The 27,066-nt window shown below is 49.8% G+C and overlaps 1 long non-coding RNA gene across 2 annotated transcripts; it reads right to left on the bottom strand.

Moving 5' to 3' along the window:
• Positions 1 to 6,708: 6,708 nt before the first annotated feature.
• Positions 6,709 to 12,785, bottom strand: LOC138818375 (uncharacterized). Of its 2 annotated transcripts, none has more exons than XR_011369082.1 (3): positions 12,731 to 12,785; positions 8,540 to 8,809; positions 6,709 to 6,982 (listed from the first exon to the last, which is right to left on the bottom strand). It is a non-coding gene; the product is annotated as an uncharacterized lncRNA (long non-coding RNA). The 2 variants fall into 2 exon arrangements; XR_011369083.1 differs by having other exon boundaries at positions 8,574 to 8,809.
• Between the last annotated feature and the right edge of the window lie 14,281 nt (positions 12,786 to 27,066).

Raw genomic sequence — 27,066 nt, 5'->3', positions numbered from 1 at the left:
AAGTGGTGCTGTGGTAGAGTGCTAGCCTTGAGCTGAAGAGCGAGAGGGATAGCACCCAGACCCAGAGTTCAGGCCCCACGACTAGACCCAAAAAATAATATAAACTGAATAACAACAACAACAGTAATAATAACAGGAATAACAATAGTAATAACAATAGCAACAACCACAGTAGTAATAATAGTAACAATAACAGCAATGACAGTAACAATAACAACAGTAACAATAACACTAATAACAACAATAGCAATAATAGGAACAATAACAACAACAGTAATAATAGCAATAACAGTAATAATAACAGCAGTAATAATAGTGTTAATAATAGCAACAACAATAATAGTCACAACAAGAGTAATAATAATAACAATAACAACCATAAAAGTAATAATAACAGTAGTAATAAGAGTAACAATAACAACAACAATAACAGTAATAACAATAGTAACAATAACAGTAATAATAATAGTAATAACAACAGTAATAATAACAATAGTAAAACAATAACAGTAATAATAGTAATAATATAGTAATAACAATAGTAACAACCACAGTCATAATAATAGTAACAATAACCGTAACAACAGTAACAATAACAGTAATAACAACAGTAATAACAATAGTGATAACAGTGATAGTAACAATAACAACAGTAATAATAACACTAACAAGAGCAATAACAATAGTAACACCAGTAACAATAACAACAATAATAACAGTAAAAACAACAGTAATAACAATACTAATGATAACAGTAACAACTGTAATAACAATAGTTTTAATAATAGTAATAACAATAGCAACTACCCCAGTAGTAATAACAGTAACAATAACAACAATAACAATAATAGTAATATTAATAACAACAGTAACAATAACAGTAATAATAACAGTAACAATAACAGTAATAATAATAGTAATAACAACAGTAAAAACAATAGTAATGACAACAGTAATAATAACAGTAACAATAGTAATAACAATAGTATTAATAATAGTAACAACAGTAACAACAATAGTAATAATCATAACAATAACAGTAACAATAACGGTAACAACAGTAATAATAACAGTAATAATAGAAATAATAGTAATAACAACAGAAATAACAACAGTAATAACAACAGCAATAATAATAGTAACTAATAGTAATAACAGTAATAACAACAGTAACAATAGTAACAACAACAGTAATAACAATAATACTAATAATAGTAACAATAGCAACAATAGTAATAATAGAACTAACAGTGATAATAACAGTAATAACAACAGTATTATTAATAATAGTATTAATAATAGCAACAACAACAACAGTAACAACAATAGTAATAATAGAATTAATGGTAATAACAACACTAATAATAGTATTAATAATAGTAATAACAATAGTAATAACAGTAACAATAGCAACAACCACAGTAGTAACATTTGTAACAACAACAATCATAATAGAAATAAGAGTAATTATAATAGCAATAACAGTAATAACAATAATAGCAACAGTAACAATAACAATAGTGATAATAGAAATAATAGTAATAACAACAGTAATAATAGTAAATAAAAATAGTAATAACAACAATAACAGAAATAATAGCAAGAACAATAGGAATAATAGTAACAATAACAACAAGAATAGTAATAATAGAAATAACAGTAATAACAACAGTAATAACAATAGCAATAATAATAGTAAGAACAATAGTGACAACAACAATAGTAACAATAACAGTAACAACAACAATAACAACAGTAATAACAGTAATAAAAACAACAACAATAACAGTAATAGTAACAAGAACAAAAATAGCAATAATAGAAATAACAGTAATATAAATAGCAATGTTAAGAGTAATAATAGCAATAACAATAGCAACGACCACAGTAGTAATAATAGTAACAATAATAATAATATCAATCATACAAATAATAGTAATAACAACAGTAATAACAATAGTAATAATACTACTAATAGTGGTAACAATAACAAGTATAACAATAATAACAGTGATAACAGTAATAATAGTAACAACAATAACAGTAACAATAACAATAGTGACAACAGTAATAGCAACAAGAACAATGGTAATAATGAAATAACAGTAATAACAACAGTAATGATAACACTAATAACAATAGTAATAATAATAGTAACAATAGTATCAAAAACAACAATAGCAATACAAATAACAGCAATAACTATAGCAATGCCAATAACAATAATAGAAGTAATAATAGTAACAATAACAGTAATAATAACAGTAATAAAAATACCAAGAGTAATAATACTAAAACTGAGAGTAATAATAACAATAATGGCAATAATCATAACAACAATGTAGACATAGGAGTAGGAACTATGTTCATAACCAAAACAATAGGAGTAATAACAATAGTAACAACAATAACAGTAAGAGTAATAAAAATAGTAACAATAGTAACAATAATAACAATAGTAATAATATTAATAACAATAGCAACGACAACAACAGTAACAGTAATAACAATATTAATAACAATAGTAACAACAGCAATAACAGTAACAACAACAACAATAGTAATAATACCAATAAGCATCATAGGAGAAAGAGGAAGAGGAATAGGAAGTCAGGTGCCTGGTCTCCAAGGAAACCACCAGGAAACCAGAAGTGGCACCATCTTGGTGTCTCTATGGCTCCCAGGGGCCCAAGGCCCCACCCCAGGGACAGGAAACTCCATGAGGAAACTCTGAGCTCCACCAGCAAACCGGAAGTGGGGCCATCTTGGTCTCTCGGGCTCAGGGTCACTCAGGGGTCCAGAGAACCCAGGGTGCTGAATTCAAGAACCAAGAGAGCCTGCCCCCTTCCCTACCCCCACCCCCAATAACAAAGAAGAGTGGATGGATGGATGGATGGATTGGGTTGATGGATGGGTTGATGGAGGGATGGATGGATGGGTGGATGGATGGATGGATGGATGGATGGGTGGATGGATGGATGGATGCATGCATGGATGGATGGGTGCATGGATGCATGGATGGATGGGTGGATGGATGCATGGATGGATGGGTGGATGGGTGGATGGATGGATGGATGGGTAGATGGATGGATGGATGGATGGATGGATGAATGGATGGATGGGTGGATGGATGAGTGGATGGATGGGTGGCTGGCTGGGTAGATGGATGGATGGATGGATGGATGGATGGATGGATGGATGGATGGGTGGATGGATGGATGGATGGGTGGATGGGTGGATGGGTGGATGGGTGGATGGATGGGTGGATGGGTGGATGGATGGATGGATGGAAGGATGGATGGGTGGGTGGATGGATGGGTGGATGGATTGACAGACAGATGGATGGATGGATGGGTGGATGGATGGATGGATGGGTGGATGGGTGGATGGATGGGTGGATGGATGGATGGATGGGTGGGTGGATGGAAGGATGGATGAGAGGGTGGATGGATGGATGGGTGGGTGGACAGATGGATAGATGGATGGGTGTATGGATGCATGGATTTGTGGATGGATGCATGGATGGATGGGTGGATGGGCGGGTGGATGGATGGATGGATGGACGGATGGATGGATGGGTGGATGGATGGGTGGGTGGATGCATGGATGGGTGGATGGATGGGTGGATGGATGGGTGGGTGGGTGGATGGATGGATGTATGGGTGGATGGGTGGGTGGATGGATGGATGGATGCGTGGGCGGATGGAAGGATGGATGGATGGATGGATGGATGGATGGATTGGTGGATGGATGGATGGGTAGATAGAAGGGTGCATGGATGGGTGGATGGATGGATGGATAGATGGATGGACGGATGGATGCATGGATGGATGGATGGGTGGATGGAAGGATGGATGGGTGGGTGGATGGATGGATGGGTGGATGGATGGATGGATGGGTGGGTGGATGGAAGGATGGATGAGTGGATGGATGCATGGATGGGTGGATGGATGGCTGGTTAGACGGATGGGTGGATGGATGGATGGATGGATGGGTGGATGGATGGCTGGATGGGTGGATGGGTGGGTGGATGGGTGGATGGATGGGTGGATGGGTGGATGGATGGATGGATGGAAGGATGGATGGGTGGGTGGATGGATGGATTGACAGACGGATGCATGGATGGATGGGTGGATGGATGCATGGATGGATGGGTGGATGGATGGATGGATGGATGGGTGGATGGGTGGATGGATGGGTGGATGGATGGATGGATGGGTGGGTGGATGCATGCATGGATGGATGGGTGGATGGGTGGATGGATGGATGGGTGGATGGAAGGATGGATGGGAGGGTGTATGGATGGATGGATGAATGGAGAGATGGATGGATGGATTGGTGTATGGATGCATGGATTGGTGGATGGATGCATGGATTGATGGGTGGATGGGTGTGTGGATGGATGGATGGATGGGTGGATGGATGGGTGGATGGATGGGTGGGTGGATGCATGGATGAATGGGTGGATGGGTGGGTGGATGGATGGATGGATGGGTGGATGGATGGGTGGATGGATGGGTGGGTGGATGCATGGATGGATGGGTGGATGGGTGGGTGGATGGATGAATGGATGCGTGGGCGGATGGAAGGATGGATGGATGGATGGATGGATGGATTGGTGGATGGATGGGTGGGTGGATGGATGGATGGATGCGTGGGCAGATGGAAGGATGGATGGATGGATGGATGGATTGGTGGATGGATGGATGTGTAGATAGAAGGGTGCATGGATGGGTGGATGGAAGGATGGATGGGTGGGTGGATGGATGGATGGGTGGATGGATGCATGCATGGATGGATGAGTGGATGGATGCATGGATGGGTGGATGGAGGGCTGGTTAGACGGATGGGTGGATGGGTGGATGGATGTGTGGATGGATGGATGGATGGATGGGTAGATGGGTGGGTGGATGGATGTGTGGGTGGATGGGTGGTTGGGTGGATGGATGGGTGGATGGATGGATGGGTGGGTGAATGGGTGGATGGATGGATGGATGGTTGGGTGGATGGATGGGCGCATCGATGGATGGATGGAATGGTATTATTTTTGTTGTTACTGTTATTGTTCTTGTTACTATTGTTATTACTATTATGGTTATTGCTGTTGTTGGAATTGTAATTGTTAATTCTTATTGTTATTGTTCTTATTGTTTGTTGTTAATGTTATTGTTATTATGACTATTATTACTGTGATTGCTGTTATTACTGCTATTATTATTATTGCTGTTATTGCTCTTACTTTTATGATTACTGTTATGGTTATTATTATTGTTACTATTGTTACTGTCATGGTGATTGATGTTGTCTTTGTTCTTATCACTATTGTTTTGCTGTTATTGTGATTCTTGCTGTAATTGTTATTACTGTTACTGTTATTGTTATTATTGCTATTGTTACTGTTATTGTTACTGTTATCATTATCGATGTTATTGAACTTATTATTGTTATTGTTATAGTTATTGTTATTATGGCTACTATTACTCTGTTTATTGCTATTATTGCTTCTATTGTTATTGTTACTCTTATTAATGTCATTGTTATTGTTATTTGGTTGTTATAATGGCTATTATTGTTATTGTTATTGCTATGATTGCTGTGATTGTTGTTGTTCCCATTTGTTACTGTCCTTGTTATGGATGATGTGTTGATGGGTGATTGTTATTGTTATAGATATGATCGCTGTTATTGTTACTCATATTATGATTGTTGTTATTATTGCTATTGTTATTCATGTCATTGTTGTTGTTAATACTGTTATTGCTCTTATTCTCACCTTGACCCAGTTGATTCCCAGCCCTCAGCCCCACCCTGGACTTGAAGAGCAAGAGACAGCTATTCTCAGCACAGCCTGATATTTTAAGACCCAAGGCTGATCACCCACCAGAGGACACAAAACCAAATGGAACAAATCCCACAGGCAGAGGGGGAGAGGAGGGGCCTGGGCAGGATATAACAGCCATCCATCCACCCACCCATCCATCCACCCATCCACCCACCCATTCATCCATCCACCCATCCACCCACCCATCCACCCACCCATACATCCACCCATCCACCCACCCATCCATCCAACCATCCACCCATCCATCCACTCATTAATCCACCCATCCACCCATCCATCCACCCATCCATCCATTCACCCATGCATCCATCCACCCATCCACCCACCCCTCCATCCATCCATCCATCCATCCATCCATCAACCCATCCACCCATCCATCCATTCATCCCCCCATCTACCCATCACCCATCCACCGTCCACCCATCCACTCATCCATCCACCCATCCATCCACCCATCCATCCATCCACCCACCCATCCACCCATCCATGTATCCATCCGTCCACCCATCCACCGGTCCACCCATCCACCCATCCATCCACCCATCCATCCATCCACCCACCCATCCACCCATCCATCTATCCATCCGTCCACCCATCCACCGGTCCACCCATCCACCCATCCATCCACCCATCCATCCATCCACCCACCCATCCACCCATCCATCCATCCATCCACCTATCCATCCATCCACCCATCCATCCACCCATCCACCCATCCACCCATCCATCCCCATCCATCCACCCATGCATTTACCCATCCATCCATCCATCCATCCATCCACCCATCCATCCATCCATCCATCCGTCCACCCACCCATCCATCCATCCATCCACTCGTGACTCAGTGAGGCACTTCCTGTGTTCATTCCCTTTATTTCCAGAGGTCAGGGAGGCCCTGGGATGGGTCAGGTCTTGGCCTTGTGTCCAGTGTCCTTATGTCTGTCTGTCTGTCCGTCCGCAGGTCAGTTGAAGGCGGGCAGGCTGAAGAGCTCGGGTTGTATGTCACCCAAGGAGGGCAGCAGCAGGGTGGCCCCGGCCGTTGAGTTCGGGGTTGAGCTGGACGCGGGGCACCATGACCACCTGCATCCCCGCTGCCTGGGCGACCGCCATGCCGTGGGGCGTGTCCTCCAGCACCAGGCACTGCAGGGTCAGAGGACGAGAGAGACACGCGGAGTGAGAGGTCGGCCGGGGGGTGGGCCGGCTGCCCAGTGTTGGAGGGAAGGAAGGGGGTAGGAAGGAAGGAAAGAAGGAAGGAGGGAAGGAGGGAAGGAAGGAAGGAGGGAAGGAAGGAAGGATGAAAAGGAAGGATGGAGGGAAGGAACAAGAAGGAAGGAGGGAAGGAAGGAAGGAAGGAGGGAAGGAAAGAAGGATGGAGGGAAAGAAGGAAGGAGGGAGGGAAGGAGGGAAAAAAGAGGGAAGGAGGGAAAGAAGGATGGAAGGAAGGAGGGAAGGAAGGGGAGAAGGAAGGAAGGAGGGAAGGAAGGAGGGAGGGAAGGAAGGAAGGAGGGAGGGAAGGAAGGAGGGAAGGAAGGAGGGAGGGAAAGAAGGAGGGAGGGAAGGAAGGAAGGAGTGAAGGAAGTAGTGAAGGAAGGAAGGAAGGAGGGAAGGAAGGAGGGAAGGAAGGAGGGAAGATGACCTTTGAGCCACGGCGTGCCTACTGGCATGTTCTGTGTGTGATTTCGAGGCCTCCCCCACCCAGGGCCTGGTGTGGGCCAGGTGAGCACTGTGCCAAGGAGTCTCCCTCCCTGTTCCCCTGGGGCCGTCTGTCCATCCGTCTCTCCATCCGTCCATCCGTCTGTGTGATTGTGTGTCTGTCCGTGTCTCTCTGTCTGTCTCTGTGTGTCTGTCTGTCCCTATATCTGTCTGTCTGTGTCTCTGTGGTCGGTCTGTCTGGTCTGTTCTGTGTATCTGTCTGTCTGGACTCTTATGTCTGTCTGTCTGTCTCTGTATGTGTGTCTGTCTGTGTCTGGCCAAGTGTCTCTGTGTCTGTCTATCTGTGTGTGTCTGTCTCTGTATCCGTCTGTCTGTCTATATGCCTATTTGTGTGTCTCTGTAGTCTGTCTGTCTGTGTGTCTGTCTGCGTATGTATGCCTATCTCTCTGTCTGTCTATTGGTGTGTGTCTGTCTGTCCGTGTCTCTGTGCTCTGTCTGTCTGTCTGTCTGCGTGGTCTGTGTATCTGTGCGTCTGTCTGTGTCTATCTGTCTGTCTGTGTGTCTATCAGTGTGTCTGTCTGTCTGTGTCTCTGTGGTCTGTCTGGTAGGTCTGTGATCTGTGTGTCTGTCCCGTCTCTTGTGTCTGTCTGTCTGTCTATCTGTCTGGTCTCTGTGTCTGTGTGTCTGTGTGTCTATCTCTCTGTCAGTGTGTCTGTCTGTCTATCGGAGTGTGTCTGTCTGTCCGTGTCTCTGTGGTCTGTCTGTCTGTCTATGAGTCTGTCTCTGTGTCTGTGTCTCTATCTGGTTTGTCTGCCTGTCAGTCTGTGTGTCTATCTGCCTGTCTGTCTGTCTGCATGTCTGTCTGGTTTGTCCATGTGTCTATCTGTGTCTCTGTGTCCGTCTCTGCGTCTATCTGTGTGTTTCTGTGTCTGTCTGTCTGTCTGTCTGGTCTGTGTATCTGTGTATCCGTCCATGTCTGTCTTTCTGTGTGTCTCTCTGTGTGTGGTCCATGCAGTGGACCCGAGGCCCGAGGCCTCGGTTTACCTGGTTGACGGGAGGGGGGGGATGAGGAGAGAACCTGCGGGTGCAGGCCAGGAAGATGTCCGGAGAACCTGCGGGCGCAGGCCAGGAATATGTGCGGGGCGGGCTTGCTGGCCTTGACCTCGGGGTCATCACCCAGCACCACGTGGTGAAAGGCACCAAACAGCTCCCGGTGTGTGCTGGTCTTGGCCTGGTAGGCCTCAGTCCCTCAGCTGGTGGCCAGGGCGAAGGGGATGCTGTGCTTCTGTATGTGGAGGATCAACTTCTCTGCACCTGGAGACAGAGAGACAGGAGGAGAAGAACTTAGGTCTTTGGTGGCCTAAGGGGGAAATCCACAAATCCATCCATCCACCCATCCATCCATCCATCTACCCATCCACCCATCCATCCACCCATCCATATATCTATCCATCCATCCATCCATCCATCCATCTACTCATCCATCCACCCACCCACCCATCATCCATCCATCTACCCAGCCAGCCACCCATCCATCCATTCATCCATCCACCCATCCATCCATTCATCCATCATCCAACCACCCACCCATCCACTCATCTATCCATCCATCTATCCATCCATCCATTGACCCATCCATCAACCCATCCATCCACCCATCCACCCACCCATCCATCCATCAATTCATCCATCCACCCATCCATCCACCATCCTTCCATCCATCCATCCACCCATCCATCCATCCATCCATCCATCCATCCATCCATCCATTCATCCACCCATCCATCCATCATCATCATCATCATCATCATCATCATCATCATCATCATCATCATCATGGTGACCCAGGAAGGATGTGAACTCCGGGCATCATCATCATCATCATCATGGTGACCCAGGGCGTTTCCCAGGGCGACCGGCCGGGCCACATGCACGCACACGCACGCACACACGTGTATGAGCAGATGACATCTTGTCCCGAGCACTGGGCAGCGAGTCCTAGATAGGGTGGTGGAGACGGCACCGCGTTCTAGAAGGTTCTGAATCCAACGGTCATGGCAGATGGACCGGTGAAGTCTAGGATGTACACACACACAGACAGACAGACAGACAGACAGACAGACAGACAGACACACACACACACACACACACACACACACACACACACACACACACACACACACACACACACACAACGGCCCGGGGAAAGGAGATGGTTCTAGAAAGTTTGTCCCTTTTCAGAGTTCTTCACCCAGACAGACAGACTGACAGATGGATAGATGGATGGATAGACAGATGGGCGGATGGATGGACAGACAGACAGACTGAGAGATGGATGGACAGATGGGCGGAAGGATGGACAGACAGACAGACTGATACATGGATAGACGGATAGACAGATGGGTGGATGGATGGACAGACAGACAGACTGATAGCTAGCTAGATGGATGGATCGATGGACAGACAGACAGACTGATACCTAGATAGATGGATGGATGGATGGATAGACAGACTGAAAGATGGATAGATGAGATGGATAGACAGATGGGTGGATGGATGGACAGACAGACAGACTGATAGATGGGTAGATGGATGGATGGACAGACTGACAGATGGATAGATGGATAGACAGATGGGCAGATGGATGGACAGACAGATAGATGGATAGACAGACTGACAGATGGATAGATGGATAGACAAATGGATGGATGGATGGACAGACAGACAGATGGATAGATGGATAATAGATGGATAGATGGATGGATGGACAGACAGACTGACAGATGGACAGATGGATGGATAGACAGATGGACAGAAGGATGGACAGACAGGCTGGTAGGTGGATAGATAGACAGACGGATGGATAGATGATAGATAGATACACAGATAAGATACATGAATAGATGGATAGATGGATGGATGGTTGGACAGACAGAGAGATGTATAGATAGACACACAGACAGACAGATAGGTGGATAGATATAGTAGATAGATAGACAGACATGTGGATAGACAGATGGATGGATGGATCCATGAATGGACAGACAGACAGAGAGTAGATAGACAGACGCCTGGATAGACAGAGGGATGGATGCATAGATGGACAGACAGACAGATAGACGGATGGGTGGATGGGTGGATAGATGGGTGGATAGAAGGGTGGATGGATGGATGGGGGATGGGTGGGTGGATGGGTGGATGGATGGGTGGGTGGATGGATGTTGATTGAATATGGATGGGATTAACATTTACACACTTCAGTGACTTGGACCCAAGTCCTGATACAATATGGGTGGGATTAACGTTTGCACACTTCAGTGAGTTGGACCCAAGTCCTCATCTGGATGGAGGACAGACGGAAGGGATTAACATTTGCACACTTGAATGAGTTGGACCCACGTCCTGCTGTTGATGGAATATGGAAGGGATTAACATTTGCACAGTTGAGTGACTTGGACCCAAGTGTTCATCTCAATGGAGGATGGATGGATGGGTGGATGGATGGATGGATGGGTGGGTGGTTGGATGAGTGGATGGATGGGAGGGTGGATGGATGGATGGGTGGATGGATGGATGGGTGGATAGATGGGTGGATGGGTGGATGGATGGATGGATGGATAGATGGGTGGATGGGTGGATGGATGGATGGGTGGATAGATGGGTAGATGGGTGGATGGATGGATGGGTGGGTGGGTGGATGGATGGGTGGATAGATGGATGGGTGGATGGATGGATAGGTGGACGGATGGGTGGATGGATGGATGGGTGGATCAGAGGGTGGATGGGTGGATGGATGGATGGATGGATGGGTGAATAGATGGGTGGATGGGTGGGTGGATGGATGGATGGAGGATGGATGGGTGGATGGATGTTGATTAAATATGGGTGGGATTAACATTTTCACATTTGAGTGACTTGGAACCAAGTCCTGACCTCAATGGAGTAGGTCAAGCTCTGTCTCTGTCTCTGTCTGTCTGTCTGTCTGTCTGTGTCTTCTTCTGTCTGTCTCTGTCTTTGTCTGTCTCCTCTGTCAGTCTGTCTGTTGGTCTGCGTGTCTCTACCTGTCCATGTCTGTGTCTGTCTGCCTTTGTCTCTCTGTCTCTGTCTGTCTCCTCTGTCAGTCTGTCTGTGTCTCGTTCTCTCTTTCTTTGTCTGTCTGTCTGTGTCTGTCAGTCTACTTCTGTCTCTGTCTTTCTGTCTGTCTGTCTCGTCTGTGTCTGCCTGTTGGTCTGCCTGTCCATGTCTGTCTCACTGTCTGTCTCTGTCTCATTCTGTCTTTGTCTGTCTCGGTCTGTCTGTCTGTCATCAGTCTACTTCTGACTTCTGTGTCTGTCTCTTTGTCTCTCTGTCTCTGTCTCCTGTGTCTGTCTGGGTCTCGTTCTGTCTTTCTTTGTCTGCCTGTGTCAGTATCTGTCTGTCTGTGTCTGTCTGTCTGTGTCTCTCTGTCATTCTCTGTCTGTCTTTCGTGTCTGTCTGTCATTCTCTGTGTCTGTCTGTCTTTCTCTATGTCTGTGTCTGTCTCTGCCTATGTCTGTCTGTCCATCTGTCTGTGTCTCTCTCTGTGTCCATCTGTGTGTCTGTCTCTGTCTGTCTTTTTCCCAGTGTCTGTCTGTCTTGTTCTATGTCTGTCCGTCTCTGTTTGTCGGCCTGTGTCTGTCTCTCTCTGTCATTCCCTGTCTGTCTGGCTCTGCCTCTGTCTGTCTGTCTCTCTGTCTGTCATTCTGTGTCTGTCTGTCTATGCCTGCCCATGTCTCTGTCTTCTCTGTGTCTGTCTGTGTCCATCTATCTGTCTGTGTTTCTCTGTGTCCATCTGTGTGTCCGTCTCTGTCCCAGTGTCTGTCTGACTCTGTTTCACTGTCCCTGTGTCTGTCTGTCAGTCTGTCTCTGGGAACCGCGCATGCGCGTTGCAGGGCAGCGCAGCCCAATCCCGCGCATGCGCAGATCCGTACCTCGCAGAGCCCGGGAGCACACGCATGCGTGTTCCTGCTCGGCGGGGGGGGCGGGGGGGGGAGGGACGGGGCGTGGTGGCTCATGCATGCGCGGTGCAGCGCGGAGGACCTCCCCGCCAGGTGGCACGCATGCGCAGTACCAACCAGATCAACCGAGGGAATCCCACGCATGCACGCACCACACGCTCGGCCCGGACGGTACCGGACGACTCAACCAGTGCGCATGCGCAATGCGGACGGAAGCTCGATCCTCCGGGGTCCCCTAGGCACCTCCCGGCGGACTCACGCTGTGCGCATGCGCAACTCGACCCTCCAGGGTCCGCTCTGCGCCGCCGCCCGGCCGATTCAACCTGTGCGCATGCGCCGTGGGTCCACACGCGGGAGGGCAGTGGGAACAAGCAGCCAAGGGACACGCATGCGCAGCGGCGCTCCGCCGGGAGCGCTAGGCCCCTCCCTGCTGACAAACCCTGTGCGCATGCGCATTGGCGCAGGCTGGCTCAGCCCCTCCCAGCTGCCTAACCCTGTGCGCAAGCGCAATGGCGCTCCGCCAGGCCGGCTCAGCCTGTCCCCGCTGAAGAACCCTCTGCGCATGCGCCATGGCTCTCCGCTGGGAGCGTTCGGCCCCTCCCCCGCTAACCCTATGTGCATGCGCAGTGGCGCTCCGCCGAGAGCGCGCGCATGCGTGCCCGCGTCTTGGCGCCGGCTGATGACATCGATGCGACGGCGCCGGCGGCCGCGCCCGGAAATGCAGCCGTAGCGGGGCCGCGGAGCGTCGCCGCCGCCGCCGCCATGGCCACCACTAGGCCATCTGGATCCGGAAGCGGAAGCGGAAGCGCGCAGGACCTCCGAGGACGCCGACCCGGGCTGCCCCCGGGTCACCGTCGGTGCGTGGAGGCCTCCGGGACGAGGCTCCTTTAAGAGGCGGGGACGCGGGAGGGCGTGGCTTTCTGGTGGGCGTGGCGTCGCGGTGGGCGTGGCCTGAAGGGCGTGGAGCTGACGGGAGAGTCAGTGGGCGGCGTGGCCTGGAACAGAGGCCATTGGGCCGCTGGGGTTTGGGGGCGTGGCCTGGAAAGACACCATTGGGCGGCTGGACGTAATGCCATTGGTCGGCTGGGCTGGGGGCGTGGCTTGGAAGTAAGGCCATTGGGCCGCTGGGCCTAGGGGGCATGGCCTGGCAGGAACTAGGCTATTGAGGGTCCTGGCTTTGGGGGTATGGCTTGGAAGTAAGGCCATTGGGCGGCTGGTCCTCGGGGGGCGTAGCCTGGCAACAGTGATGCTATTGTGTAGTCTGGCTTTGAGGGCGTGGCCTGGGCGTGCTGCCATTGGATGGCTGGCCTGGGGGGCGTGGCCTGGCAGGAACCAGGCCGTTGGCTGCCCTGGCTTTGGGGACTGAGCACCCAGCACCTCCCCATGGTGACCCAAGGCAGGGACTTAGCACCCACCACCTCCCCATGGTGACTCAGGGACTGAGCACCCAGCACTTCTCCATGGTGACCCAGGGCAGGGACTGAGCACCCAGTACCTCCCCATGGTGACCCAAAATGGGGACTCAGCACCCAGCACCTCCCCATAGTGACTCAGGATGGGGACTGAGCACCCAGCACCTCCCTAAGGTGCCCCAGATCCAGCAGTAAGCACCCAGCACCTCCCCATGGTGACCCAGAATGGGGACTGAGCACCCAGCACCTCCCCATGGTGACCCAGGATGGGGAATAAGCCCCCAGTACCTGCCCATGGTGACCCAGGACCAAGACTAAGCACCCAGCACCTCCCCATGGTGACCTAGGGCCAGGACTAAGCACCCAGCACCTCCCCATGGTAACCCAGGATGGGGACTAAGCACCCAGCAACTCCCCATGGTGACCCAGGGCCAGGTCTAAGCACTCAGCACCTCCCCATGGTGACCCAGGGCCAGGACTAAGTACCCAGCACCTCCCCATGATGACCCAGGGGAGGGACTGAGCACCCAGCACCTCCCCATGATGACCCAGGGACTGAGCTACCAGCACCTCCCCATGGTGACCCAAAGTGGGGACTAAGCACCCAGCACCTCCCCATAGTGACTCAGGTTGGGGACTGAGCACCCAGCACCTCTCCATAGTGACTCAGGATGGGGACTGAGCACCTAGCACCTCCCTATGGTGCCCCAGATCCAGGAGTAAGTACCCAGCACTTCCCCATGGTGACCAAGGGCAGGGACTAAGCACCCAGCACCACCCCATGGTGACCCAGGACCAGGACTAAGCACCCATCACCTCCCCATGGTGACCCAGGGCCAGGACTAAGCACCCAGCACTATCCCATGATGACCCAGGGCTGGGACTAAGCACCTAGCACTATCCCAGGGTGACCCAGGGCCAGGACTAAGCACCCAGCACGTCCCCATGGTGACCCAGAGTGGGGACTAAGCACCCAGCACCTTCCCATAGTGACTCACAATATCCCCCAAGCACCCAGCACCATCCCATAATGACCCAAGACAGGAACTAAGCACCCAGCACCTCCCCAGGATGATCCCCAAGCACCCAGCACCACCCCATAGTAACCCAGGGCTGGGACTAAGCACCCAACACCTCATCATAGTGACCTAGGATGATTCCCAAGCACCCAGCACCATCCCATGACGACCCAGGGCTGGGACTAAGCAACCAGCACCTCCTCAGAGTAACCCAGGACCAGGACTAAGCACCCAGCACCATCCTATGATGACGCAGGGCTGGGACTAAGCACCCAGCACCTCCCCATGGTGACTCAGGGGAGGTACTGAGAACCTAGCACCATCCCATGATGACCCAGGACAGGGACTAAGCAACCAGCACCTCCTCAGAGTAACCCAGAACTGGAACTAAGCACCCAGCACCACCACCTGGGGAACAAGGACTGAGCCTAAGCATTGAGCACCTCTCCATGGAGACCGAGGATAGGAACTAAGCACCCAGCACCTCCCCATGGTGACCCAGGAACGGGACTTCACACCCAGCACCTCCCTACTATTTACATGAGTCAGGTACCAAGCACCCAGCACCTGCCTATTACTAACTCAGGACAGGTACCAAGCACCCAGCACTTCCCCACAGGGACTCTGGATAATCAGCAAGCACCTAGCACCTCACGTGTGTGTCCTTTCCCTCCCCCTGACCCCATCCCAGGTTCTCCACGTGGCGCGATGACCGCTGGATGTACAGGATGATGGACTACCTGCCTGGTGGCGAACTCCTCAGCTACCTGCGCGCCCGCCAAGATCGTGTGCGCACTGGCCTACCTGCAGGTGAGCGGACCAGCAATGATGGGGGCCGCCCATCCATCCATCCATCCACCCATCCATCCAACCACTCATCCATCCACCCACCTATCTATCCATCCACCTATCCATCCACCCATCCATCCATCCACCCATCCATCCTCCATCCATCCACCCATCCATCCATCCACCCACCCATCCATCCACCCATCGATCCTCCATCCATCCACCCACCCATCCATCCATCCACTCATCCATCCATCCACCCATCCACCCATCCACTCATCCAACCACCCATCCAGCCACCCATCCACCTATCCATCCATCCACCCATCCATCCACTCATCCACCCATTCATCCATCCACCCATCCACCCATCCATCCATCCACCCACCCATCCATCCACCCATCCATCCACCATCCATCCATCCAGAAAGTTCCAGAAAGTTCCCCCAAGGTTCCAGAAGGTCCCAGAAAGCTCCAGGTTTCAGAATAACTCAGCACATTCCCCAGGCAGGCGTTCCCTCCACCCAGACACACCCCAACCCTCCCACCCCCCTTCCTTGGCCCAGGAATAATTTTGGGGGGAAGGGGGGGAGGGAAGGAGGGTATTGATGATATTGGTATTGGTGTTGGTATTGATACTTATCCTCTCATGGTCTATTGATGATAGGTTTTCCCAGGGGATCTGTTTGATCTAAGGACTTGAGACGCTTCCAGGACAACCCATGGAAGGTTCTAGAAAGAAGCCAGGGCTGGGGCTGGTTTCTATTTCCTCCCCCCCCCATTCTCCCCAACATCTGGGACCCAGTTACGTTCATCCCTTGGGATTCTCCTCCATGGGAGAAGTTGAGGATGGATGATGACATCACCCCTTCCCATGATCCTTTGCGGTGACTGGTCCAGGGTCCCTTGACTATTCTTGTTCTTGTTGTTGTTGTTGTTGATTTATTATGATGATTAGCTCATGTGCATGGTTTGTCTTTCCCTTCCCCCCCCCCCGCCCCAACCAAGCTTCTAGAAGCTTCTGGAACAAATTGCTGATGGATTTCCTGTGTGTGTCAGACTCAACCAGAACCCAGCCAATGGCTTCCTCTTCTCAACGCCTGGAAATCCGCCCAAAACTTCCTGGAAGGGGGGAGGGGGAGGGGGAATTGAGGAAATGAATAATGAATGAATGAATTCCCTCCTTCCTTCCCTCCTTCCAATCCTTCCTTCCCTCCATCCTTTCTTCCTTCCTTCCCTCCTTCCTTCCTTCCTTCCTTCCTTCCTCCTTCCTTCCCTCCAATCCTTCCCTCCTTCCTTCCTTCCTTCCTTCCCTCTATCCTTTCTTCCTTCCTTCCCTCCCTCCCTCCCTCCTTCCTTCCTTCCTTCACTCCTTCCTTCCTTCCTTTCTTCCTTCCTTCTTCCTTCCCTCCAATCCTTCCTTCCTTCCCTCCTTCCTTCCTTCCCTCCATCCTTCCTTCCCTCCTTCCTTCATTCTAATCCTTCCCTCCTTCCCTCCTTCCTTCCTTCCCTCCTTCCTTCTCTCCAATCATTCCCTCTTTCCCTTCTTCCTTCCTTCCTTCCTTCATTCTTTCCTTCCTTCCTTCCTTCCTTTCCTCCTTCCTTTCCTGTGTCCAATCCTTCCCTTCTTCCTTCTTTCCTTGTCTCCAATCCTTCCCTCCTCCTCTCCTTCCTTCCTTCCTTCCTTCCCTCCTTCCTTCTCTCCTGTCCTCCTTCCTTCCTTCCTTCCTTCCTTCCTTCCCTCCCCTCCTTCCTTCTTTCCTTCCTTCCTTCCCTCCTTCCCTCCTTCCTTCCTTCCTTCCTTCCCTCCTTCCTTCCCTCCTTCCCTCCTTCCCTCCTTCTTTCCTTTCCTCCTTCCCTCCTTCCTTCCTTCCCTCCAATCCTTCCCTCCTTCCTTCCCTCCTTCCTTCCTCCCTCCTTCCTTCATTCCAATCCTTCCCTCCTTCCTTCCCTTCCTTCCTTCCTTCCTTCCTTCCTTCCTTCCTCCCTGGTCCAACCCAGGGCCTAGGAGAAGCACCGAGCTCGGGGCCCACAGCACCCATGCTGGGTGCTAATGGATGAGTCCTTCCTGTGTGCAACGTGGAACAGCAGCTGGGTGGGGGGAGGAGGGGCGCAGGGAAACTAGAAGCCTCTGCTGCTGTGGCTTTTTTTCTCCTGCAGGCCCCGCATGAATCATGGCCTGGAGGAAGCTGGAAACATCTGGAAGGAATTAGCAGGAAATGAGACCAAGATGTGGGAAAAGCCTGCGCCTCCTCCTCCCACTGTGGCTGCTGCTGCTCCACCTCCTCCTCTTCCTCCTCTTCCTTCCTTCCTTCCTCCTCTTCCTTCCTTCCTTCCCTCCTTCCTTCCTTCCTTCCTTCCCTCCTTCCCTCCTTCCTTTCTTCATTCCTTCCCTCCTTCCTTCCTTCCTTCCTTCATTCCCTCCACTCCTTCCTTCCTTCCTTCCTTTGCTCCCTCCACTCCTTCCCTCCTTCCTTCCTTCCCTCCTTCCTTCATTCCCTCCACTTCTTCCCTCCTTCCTTCCTTCCTTCCCTCCTTCTCTCCTTCCTTCCTTCTTATGTCTTTCTGTCTGTCTCTGTGAGTCTCTGTATTTCTGTCTCTGTCTGTCTCTGTGTCTCTTTCTGTTTTGCAGTCTGTTTGTCTGTCACTCTGTCTCTGTCCATTTGTCTCTATGTCTCTGTGTGTCTGTCTCTGTATCTGTCTGTCTGTCTCTGTCTGTCTGTCTCTGCCTCTGTTCATCTGTCTGTCTGGCTAGCTATGTCTGTCTCTGTCTCTTTCTGTCTCTGTCTGTCTGTCTGTCTGTCTCTGACTCCATTTTTCTGTCTGTTTCTGTTTGTGTCTGTTCATCTGTCTCTGTGTGTCTGTGTGTCTGTCTCTGTGTTTCTCTGTATTTTTCTGTGTCTGTCTCTGTCTGTTCGTCTGTCGGTCTCTCTGTGTGTCTGTCTGTCTTCATCTGTCTCTCTGTGTGTCTCAATCTCTATCTGTCTCTGTCCGTTTGTCTCTCTGTCTATGTCTCACTCTGTATTTGTCTCTGTCTGTCTGTCCATCCGTCTGTCTGTCTCTGACTCCTTTTTTCTCTTTTACCGTTTCTCTGTCTGTATGGTTCTGTCTGTACGTCTGTCTGTCCCTGTCTGACTCTGTGTCTCTCTGTGTCTGTCCATTTGTCTGTCTCTCTGTCTGCCTCTGTCTGTCCATTTGTCTGTCCATCTGTCTGTCTGTTTCTCTGTCTATTTCTCTGTCTGTCTGTCTGTCTGTCTGTCTGTCTCTGTTCATCTGTCTCTCTGTGTCTGTCTGTCTGTCTGTCTATCTCTATTTCTGTCTGTCTCTATTTCTCTTTGTCATTTTCTGTCTGTCTGTTTCTCTGTCGGTCTGTTTATCTCTGTGTCTGTCTTTCTGTCTCTATGTCCATTTGTGTCTTTGTCTGTGTCTGTCTGTCTCTGGTTATCTGTCTGTGTCTGTCTGTCTCTCTGTCCATTTGTCTGTCTCTGTCTGTGTCTGTCTGTCTCTCTGTCTCTTTCTGGGTCTGTCTGTCTGTCTCTGACTCCATTTTTCTGTGTTTGTGTCTGTGTCTCTGTCTGTCTGTCCCTGTATCTGTGTGTTTGTCTGTCTCTGTCTTTCTCTATCTGTGTGTCTGTCTTTCTCTGTGTCTGACTGTCTCTGTTCATCTGTCTCTCTGTGTTTCTCTCTCTATATTTGTCTCTGTCTCTTTGTCTGTCTGTCTGTCCCTGTCTGTGTGTCTCTCGGTCTCTATTTGTCTCTTTGTCTATCTCTATGTCCATGTCTGTCTCTGTATGTCTGTCTCTGTTCATCTGTCTCTCTGTGTCTGTCTGTCTGTATCTCTCTGCCTATCACTCTGTGTCTATTTTTCTGTTTCTGTCTGTGTGTCTGTCCGTGTTCATCTACCTCTCTGTGTGTCTGTCTGTCTCTTGTGTTTCTCTGTATTTGTCTCTGTCTCTCTGTGTCCATCTGTCTGTCTATGTCTGTGAGTCTGTCTGTCTGTGTTCATCTGTCTCTCTCTGTCTGTTTGTCTCTGTCTCTGTCCATCTGTCATTCTCTGTGTCCGTCTGTCTCTGTATCTGTTTGTCTCTGTCTATCTGTGTCTGTCTGTCTCTGTATCTGTCTCTCTGTCCATGTCTGCCTCTGTTCATCTCTCTCTCTCTGTCTCTGTGTCTGTCTGTCTCTCTCTCTGTCTCTGTCTGTCTGTCTCTATATTTATCTGTCTGTATCTCTCTGTGTGTCTCTGTCTGTCTCTATATTTGTCTGTATCTCTCTGTCTGTCTGTCTGTGTCTGTCTGTCTATTTTTCTCTCTCTGTCTGTGTCTGTCCCTGTTCATCTGCCTCTCTGTGTGTCTGTCTGTCTCTTGTGTTTCTCTGTATTTGTGTCTGTCTCTCCATCTCTCTCTGTCTGTGTGTCTCTCTGTGTCTCTGTCTCTCTCTGTTTATCTGTTTCTGTCTGTGTTTTGTCTCTCTGTCTCTGTCTGTCCATCTGTTATTCTCTCTGTCTCTGTCTCTCTGAGTCTGTCTGTCTGTTCATCTCTCTCTGTGTCTGTCTGTCTGTCTGTCTCTCTGTCTGTCTCTGCCTGTCTGTCTATATTTGTATGTCTGTATCTCTCTGTCTGTCTCTCTGTGTCTGTCTATTTTTCCCTCTCTGTCTCTCTGTGTGTCTGTCCCTGTTTATCTGCCTGTCTGTGTGTCTGTCTGTCTCTGTCTCTCTGTCTCTCTCTGTCTATCTGTGTGTCTGTCTGTGTGTCTGTCTGACTCCATTCCTCTGTCTTTCTGGCTGCGTTTCCTCTCTGTCTGTCTGTCTATCCCCCCTCCTCCCCCGTCCCCCCACACCCCCTCTTTCTCAGCTCTGTGCCCCCCACCCCACAGGTCCGGCCTTTTCCCCTTCCTCTCCCCTCCTCCTCCTCCTCCTCCTCCTCCTCCTCCTCCTCCTCCTCCTCCTCCTCCTCCTCCTCCTCTCTCTTTCCTTCCAGAACTTTCTCTTAGGCCGTTTCTCCCTCCCCCTCCCCAGCATCCCCCCCTTCCCCGCCTGGCCTGGTGGGGGGGATTCAGGGTCTCCCCATCCCCCTCTCCCCGACCCCCACCCCCTCTTTTTCTTCCCTGCTTCCCCTCCCTCCTTTTCCCACTGACACCCCCCCTCAGCCCAGGTTGTGTGGGGCGGAGCTGAGGCTCAGGCCGCAGCATGGCAGGATGGGGACATCTGGGCCTGGGCGGATAAAAGAGGAGCCCGCAAGCTGTGCTGTGCTGTCTGGAGACACAGGACAGAGAGACAGACAGACAGACAGACAGACAGACCAGGTGAGGGGGCCTGGACGAGGGGTGGAGGGGGGTGAGGGGATCTTGGGGTACAGGGGATCCTGAGAGGGGGGAAAGGGGGAGGTGTAGGGATTTGGGGGTTCTGGGGGTCAAGGAGGAGAGGTTAGGGGTCAGGGAGATGCAGGGGGAAACATGGTCAATCCTGGGGTTCCCAGGACCCCAAAGTTCATTGGGGGGAAAGCACAAGGATTCCTGGGAAGATGGGGTCAAAGGCCCAGAGAGCAAAGGTCCTGGGGTGCAGCCAGCAAAGGAGTTCAAAGGTCAAGGAGGGGGGAGACAGAGGTCAGGGGAGGGCGGACACCTGGGACATGGGCAAGATCAGGGAGCCAAGGTCCTGGGGTGCAAAGTTCAGGGGTAAGGGAGTCAGGAAGAGGGGGAATGGGAAGTTCAGGGGTGCAGGGATCAGAGGTCACCAATCTGGGGGGTGAGGGAAGGCATCTGTCACGGGGGTCCTGGGTCCTAGGTTCCCCCAAGTTCAGAGGGGAAAAGCCCAGGGAGCAAAGGTCCTGGGGTGCAGAGTTCAGGGGGTGCAGGGGTCACAGGTCACAGGAATCTGGGGTACCAGGGTCCCAGGGCCCAGAGGTAATGGAAAACCCACCTTAGGGGTGCAGGGTGTCATGGTCCTCCTCTTCCTCCTCCTCTTTCTCCTGTCCTCCTCCTCTTTCTCTTCTTCCTTCTCCTCTTCCTCTCTTCCTCCTCCTCCTCTTCCTCCCCATCCATCCATCCATCTACCCATCCATCCATCTACCTATCCATCCACCCATCCATCCATCCACCCATCCTCCCATCCATCCATCCATCCATCCACCCATCCATCCATCCACCCACCCATCCACCCATCCATCCACCCATCCATCCATCCATCCACCCACCCACCCACCCATCCACCCATCCACCCACCCATCCATCCATCCACCACCCATCCATCCATCCATCCATCTGCCCATCCACCCATCCATCCACCCATCCATCCATCCATCCACCCATCCATCCACCCATCCATCCATCCATCCATTCATCCACCCATCCATCCATCTACCCATCCATCCATCCACCCACCCACCCACCCATCCATCCACCCATTCATCCATCCATGAAGCCACGCCCCCTGTGGCTGGTCCAACCCATTCTCTTCCTCCTCCTTTTCCTCCTCTTTTCCTCCTCCTCCTCCTCCTTTCCTTCCTCCTCATTGTTATTACTATTATTCTCATCATAGTTATTATTATTACTGTTATTGACATTGTTGTTTTTACTATCATGGTTGTTACTGTTATTGTTAATATGATGGTTATGATCATCATTATTGTCATGGTTATTACTATTATGGGTATTGTGGTTATTATTGTTATTGTTGTCATGATGTTTGGGTTATTGTTATGATTGTTATTGTTGTTATTGTTACTATGGTGATGGTTATTATTATGGTTACTGCTATTGTTGTCATGATGGTTATTATTGTTATTGTTGTTGTCATTGTTATTATTATAGTTATTATTGTTGCCATGGTTATTACTATTATGGGTATTATGGTTATTATTGTTATCGTTGTTATTATTGTCATTGTTATTGTTATTATAGTTGTTATTGTTGTCATGATTATTATTGTCATTGCTATTGTTATTATAGTTATTATTATTGTCACAATGGTTATTGTTGTTGTTGTTCTTGTTACTGTGGTGGTGACGGTCGTTGGCATATTCTTCGCCAAGCCTTCCTTGTTGCTCAGGAGGCTGAGATCTGGAGGATCGTGGTTCAAAGCCACCTCCACCCCCTCTCCCCACCCCCCCAGGACCAACCGAGAGACCCGGATCTCCAGTGAACCCCCCAACCTGGAAAGGTAGGTGAGGAGCTCCGGCCCCGGGTTCGCGTCCTGGGGAGGGGGGGCTGATGGAGGTGGGAGGAAGAGGAGGAGGTGATGGGTGATAGGAAGCCAGGGGGAAATGGGGTGCTGAGTACTTAGTATTTAGTCCTGGGGAGGGGGAGGGGGGATGGACAATGACAGAAACAGACAGACAGACAGAAGAGATACACAGACAGATGTAGACAGACAGACAGACAGACACAGACATGACACAGAGAGAGAGAGAGACACAGACAGACAGACCAAGATGTGCAGACAGACAGGGAGAGACAGAGACAGGACAGACACACAGACAGACATACAGACAGACAGAGACACAGAGACTGAGAGAGAGACAGAGACAGAAGAGACAGACAGGCACAGACAGTCAAACTGAGCCAGGACAGATAGACAGAGACACAGAGACAGGAAGAGACAGATGGACACAGGCACAGACAGAGACGGAGACAGACAGACAGAGATGGACGTGAGAGAAACTGGCACAGACAGACACAGAGAGACAGACAGACAGACAAAGAGACAGAAGAGAGACAAGACAGGGAGAGACAGATGCACCGAGACAGATAGACATAGAGACAGACATACAGAGGCACAGAGAGACGGGCAGACAGACACAGACAGACAGAGACAAGTGACAGATGGAGAGAGACAAAAGAGACAGACAGAGACAGGAAGATAGAGACAGACAGACAGACAGACACAGACAGACTAATATGAGACAGACATATATAGACATGGAGACAGGGAGAGACCGACAGAGGTAAATGGACAGACACAAGAGACAGACAGATGTGAACAGAGACAGACAGGAAGACACAGAGACAGAACAGACAGACAGAAGAGACACACAGACAGATGTAGACACAGAGACGGACAGAGAGAGACACAGACAGACGAAGATGTGCAGACAGACAGGGAGAGACAGACAGAGACAGGACAGACAGACAGAGACACACAGACAGAGACACAGACAGACAGAGACACAGACAGACAGACAGGGAAAGACAGATGGCAGAAACAGAAGAGACAGACAGGCACAGACAGACAAACTGAGCCAGGACAGATAGACAGAGACACAGAGACAGGAAGAGACAGACAGACACAGGCACAGACAGAGACAGAACAGACAGACAGAGATGGACATGAGAGAAACCGGCACAGACAGACACAGAGAGACAGACAGACAGAAAAGACAGAGAGAAGTGACAGATGGAGAGAGGTAGAAGAGACAGACAGACAGAGACAAGAAACAGACAGACAGCTGTAGACACAGAGACAGGAAGGGAGATGAACAGACATGGAGAGACAGCAGCAGACAGAGATAGACACAAGCACAGAGAAGACAGAGACAAGAGACAGACACAGAGACGGGCACAGACAGAGACAAACAGACAGAGACAGAACAGACTGACAGACAGACAGATGGAGACAGGGAGAGACCGACAGAGGTAGACAGACAGACAGACTGAGACACAGATGTGAACACAGAGACTGACAGGAAGAGACAGAGACAGGACAGACAGACACAAGAGACAGAACAGACACAGACAGACAGACAGAGATAAGAGACAGACAGACTCAGAGACAGACAGAGAGAGACAGATGGACAGACACAGAACAGATAGACACAGGGGCAGACTGACTGACAGAAGAGTCAGACACAGACTGAGACAGACAGACAGACATCAACATACAGACAGACATGAGACAGAGACAGACAGACAGACAGAGACAAGTGACAGATGGAGAGAGGCAGAAGAGACAGAACCAAGAAGACAGAGACAGACAGACAGAGAGACCAATGGACAGATAACAGACAGAGACAGAGAGGCAGACAGACAGAGACAGACAGAGGGAGACATGGAGACAGGGGGAGACCAACAGAGATAGACGGACAGACAGACAGACAGATAGGGAGAGACAGATGGATAGAGACAGACAGACACAGACAGAGACAGAGAGACAGAGACAGAGAAAAGACAGATGGACAGAGACAGGAAGACAGACACAGACAGAACAGACAGACAGACAGAGGCGGATGTGACAGAAACAGGCACAGACGGACAGACAGACACAAGAGACAGACATATGAATACAGAGACATACAGGAAGAGACAGAGATAGAACAGACAGACAGACAACAGAAGAGACAGACAGATGTAGTTACAGAGACGGAAAGACAGACACATGAGACAGAGAGAGACACACAGACAGACGAAGATGTACAGACAGACGGAGACACACAGAACACACACAGACAGAGACACAGAGACAGACAGATGGACAGAGACAGAAGAGACACAGACAGAGAGACACAGACAGACATGAGCCAGAGATACAGACATGACTGACAGACAGACGGAGACAGACAGAATCAGAAGAGACAGACAGGCACAGACAGACAAACTGAGCCAGGACAGATAGACAGACATAGACACAGAGACAGGAAGAGACAGACAGACACAGGTACAGACAGACAGAGAGACAGACAAAGAGAAGAGACAAAAGACAGACAGACAGACACAGATGTACACAAAGAGACATACAGGGAGAGACAGATGCACCGAGACAGACAGACAAAGAGAACAGACAGACACAGGCACAGAGAGACGGACAGAGAGAGAGAGACAAGTGACAGATGGAGAGAGACAGATGAGACAGACAGACAGACAGACAGAGAACACAGACAGATGTAGACACAGAGACAGACAGGAAGAGACAGACAGACAGAGACAGACATGTAGACACAGAGAGAAGAAACAGACTCAGACAGACAGACAGACAGACAGACAAAGGACACAGATGTAGACACAGAGACAGACAAGAAGAGACAGACAGTCAGAGACAGACATGTAGACACAGAGATAGAGAAGAAACAGACAGACGCAGGCACAGACAGATAGATGGGCAGACACAGAGGAGACAGATGGACAAACAGACACAGATAGAGACAAGTGACAGATGGACAGAGACAAGAGTCACACAGACAGACAGAGACAAAAGACAGACAAGTACAGACAGAAGAGAAAAGAGACAAACAGACACAGACAGGAAGACAGACGGGGACAGACAGACTGAGACAGAAGAAACCGACACAGGCACAGAAAGACAGACTGAGAAGAGACAGACAGACACAGAGAGACAGAGACATGAGAGCCAATGGACAGACAAGAGACAGAAGAGACACAGACAGACAGACATATACACAGAGACAAAGACATGAGACAGACAGACAGATGGAGACAGAGACGGACAGAGGGAACAGACACAGACTGACAGACATGAGACTGATGGACAGACAAGAGACAGACACAGAGATGAGAGACAGAGCCAGACGGAGACACAGACACAGACAGGGAGAGATAGATGGACAGACCGAACAGACAGACAGACAGATGGAGACAGGGAGAGACCGACAGAGGTAGACGGACAGACAGACTGAGACAGACAGGAAGAGACAGAGACAGAATAGACAGACAGACACAAGAGACAGACAGAGACAGAACAAAAACAGACAGAGATAAGAGACAGACAGACAGGGAGACAGACAGACACAGGCAGACACAGAGACAGAGAGACAGATGGAAAGACACAGAACAGATAGACGCAGGGGCAGACAGACCGACAGAGAGAAGAGTCAGATACAGACAGACAGACAGACAGACAGACGTCAACACAGAGACAGACATGAGACAGAGACAGACAGACACAAGTGACAGATGGAGAGAGGCAGAAGAGACAGACAGACGAGCCAGGAAGACAGAAACAGACAGACAGACAGACAGAGGACACAGATGTAGACACAGAGACAGACAGACAGACACAGACTGAGACAGAAGAGACCCAGACAGACAGACAGACAGATGTACACACAGAGACACACAGGAAGAGAAACGGATAGAGACAGACACAGGCATAGACAGACAGACATAGAGACAAGAGACAGATGGACAGAGACAGAAGAGACAAAGAGACAGACAGGCACAGTCACAGACAGACAAACTCAGCCAGGACAGATAGACAGACATAGACACAGAGACAGGAAGAGACGGACGGACACAGGCACAGACAGACAGAGACAGAACAGACAGACAGACAGACAGACAGACAGAGATGGATGTGAGAGAAACTGGCACAGACAGACACAGACAGACAGACAAAGAGAAGAGACAGAAGAGACAGACAGGGACAGAAA

The sequence above is a fragment of the Dipodomys merriami genome, unplaced genomic scaffold (assembly GCF_024711535.1).
Source record: "Dipodomys merriami isolate MVZ:Mamm:240054 unplaced genomic scaffold, mDipMer1.0.p SCAF_748, whole genome shotgun sequence".
Classification (NCBI taxonomy): domain Eukaryota; kingdom Metazoa; phylum Chordata; class Mammalia; order Rodentia; family Heteromyidae; genus Dipodomys; species Dipodomys merriami.
The sequence above is the reverse complement of the archived record's forward strand: the minus strand, read 5'-3'. Positions and strand labels throughout refer to the sequence as shown.